General features: G+C 45.3%; 1 non-coding gene across 1 annotated transcript; it reads right to left on the reverse strand.

Annotated features, from left to right (window-relative positions):
- Positions 1–320: 320 nt before the first annotated feature.
- Positions 321–392, reverse strand: Trnat-agu (transfer RNA threonine (anticodon AGU)). The gene has a single exon. It is a non-coding gene; the product is annotated as a tRNA-Thr (tRNA).
- Positions 393–2636: the final 2244 nt, after the last annotated feature.

Here is a 2636-nt window from a genome sequence, read left to right on the forward strand (position 1 = left end):
CTGCCAGCATCGGTATTATGTATGATTGATGAGAAATCAGCCAAGAAAGGAGTGGGCTGGTGTCTCCTATGGGCAAATTAGCTTTCTTCTGCTCCATGTCACAGGGTGTTCTCTGAAAATTGGTCAGCTACTCTGTGAATGCGAAGGGCTTGTTGAGGTTCATCAGCACACCTGGGCCATGAAACCTGAAATCTCAAGGTACCTGGCTAAAGATAGATTAAACTATGAACAAGAAAAAAGCACTGTTAACGCTAAACTGTTAACTGTGATGGTTGCAGCAGTGGAGAAAATTCTAATTTTTTTTCTTTTTTTCTCTTTCTAAATAGTGCTGGGAATTGAACCCAGGGCCTCTTACATACTAGGCAAGCACTCTACCTCTGAGCTACATCCCCAGCCTATCTTATACTTATCTACAATATATATTTTATTTTGTATATATATATATATCAGGCACAGTGGTGCATGCCTGTAATCCAATGGCTGGGGAGGCTGAGGCAGGAGGGTTATGAGTTCAAACCAGCCTCAGCAACTCAGGAAGACCCTGTCTCAAAATAAAAAGTAAAAAGAGTTGGGGGAGTACCAAAAACACAACCAAACCAAAAAAAAAAAAAACAAATAAACCCAAAAAACAAACCCATATATTATTTTTGATTAAAAAAAATTGAGGATGAAAGAAAAAGAGTTTATTAAAAAAAAAACACCCTACCAATGGGGAGGGGGCACTATTGCCACACACAGCCATCTGCTGCATCTTCTTATGAGTCCCACAGTGTGAGGAGACAATAGAAGCCTCAGATTGGATGTGGGGTGAAATCTGTGCAGCGTGAGTGCTGGGGAGGGTTCCAAGGCATTTATTAAAGGTGCAGGCAGTGACACTTCTTTGTTTCTTCCAAGTTGATTCACATCCAATTCTGAGCATGTATTCCTCCCCTTCCCCTTGGCCCAGGCTCCCCCTCCTCCCTCCAGTGACTAGCACAAAAATAGGAAGCTGAGATGGTCCCAAAAATAAAGTCTGTCCCCAAATCCAGGCTGTTGTCCTGGGTGTGCTGCGCCTTTTGTCACTTGCTGTTGCTGCCTGCCCGCATCAGTTGGACTCCGTGGTGAGCGTGCCATGTCATTAATATAGACCAAACATGTTTGTCTTTTCCCATGTCAGAATTTATTGAATAGCGATAAATTCACAGACTACACCACTTTCATCAGGGCCGTTCACTGAAGACTTGTGGGTCACCTGGTAGTTCTAATCTGGATAACCGCAGGCTCTTTTATTCCAATCTTAATTTCTAATATCTATAACATCCAAGTCACACATCACACTTCACACACACACACACACACACACACACACACACACACACATACACATATGAGTTACAGAGGGGCTGAAGGATTAAGGCAGACACAAGGGCTCAGAAGGCTGGACTGAGAGCCCATGCAAAGAGCAGATATGAATGCAAAGAGTCCCTGTAGGTGGTCAAATAAGATTAAGAACCAGCCCAAGAACTTGTTCAGAGTGCAGAGCTGTCAAAGTGCAGGAACTTTGCCAGGGTCCAGACAGTTGGCAGTTTCATAGTGTCAGCTTGGAGTATCAGCTTGGCATGGGACTTGTGTGGTCGTCACAGGCATGAGAAACCGCCTTTTGCTAAAGCACAAGTTCAGAGATTTGGAGGTTTGAATGTTGTGGGGATTTTCCTGGGCAAGGCTTGTGACAAGTGACCAAGTGATGGGGTCAGGGTGCCACCATGGCCAGTCTTGGTGTATCCCTCCTTTTATGGGTCTCAAGTAAAGGGGTTGTATCACTTGGTGGTCTAGTGTGAGTCTGATATTTCCCATATGAGTTTGATACACCCATACATCCATGTGCATCTGACTAATTTGATAAGTTCATGGGTGGTCATTCTTATCAGCATGATTAATGTATTTCTCTTGATGCCTTATGGTTGTGTCATAAAGCAGATGGTGGTTGTTTACTTGTAAAAAGGATGGAGTCATTGCACCTCAGCACTGAAACTCAAAATGGAGCAGCTTGTGGCAAACTACTGCTTTATGAAATGGAGCAACGAAGGTTTAGGCACAGCCTGAAAACTGCTGTTCTCTGATCATGGAGGAACTCAGAGGAGGGCACAGCCTGTTCTCCACAGACAGGAGGGTGCTCCTCCCACTGGTTGCCAGCTACAGTATGTGCATGAGTGCGCACCTCCCTGCTGACCACAGCTTCTGCCTTAAAAACCTTTGCTGTGATTGGGGATCCAGGTTTTTCCAGGTTTCCCAGTGGCCTCCCCAAAATCCACAATTTTAGGACCCCTTCCTAGCACTGGGGCCACAACCCCTCCTAGCCCTTCAAAGCCCAGGTTTGCAATCTGAAATTCCTAGATTCCACCTCTCCACTCCAGCCCCTCCCCACTGGGGAAACACCTGATCCTCCCAAACTGGGTCATGAACACCCAGTAAAGACTTGGAGAGGTGCTGATCTTCTTGGCAGCCTTTAAAACACAGGAAAGGAGGTCATTCTCCATGGGACAAGGGAGCACATGCTTTGTAATCCCAGGGACTCAGGAGCTGAGGCAGGAGGATTACAACTTCAAGGTCAGCCTAGGCAATTGAGTGAGACTCTGACCGAAAATAAAAAGTAAAAA

The sequence above is a fragment of the Ictidomys tridecemlineatus genome, chromosome 2, assembly GCF_052094955.1.
Source record: "Ictidomys tridecemlineatus isolate mIctTri1 chromosome 2, mIctTri1.hap1, whole genome shotgun sequence".
NCBI classification, from domain to species: Eukaryota; Metazoa; Chordata; class Mammalia; order Rodentia; family Sciuridae; genus Ictidomys; species Ictidomys tridecemlineatus.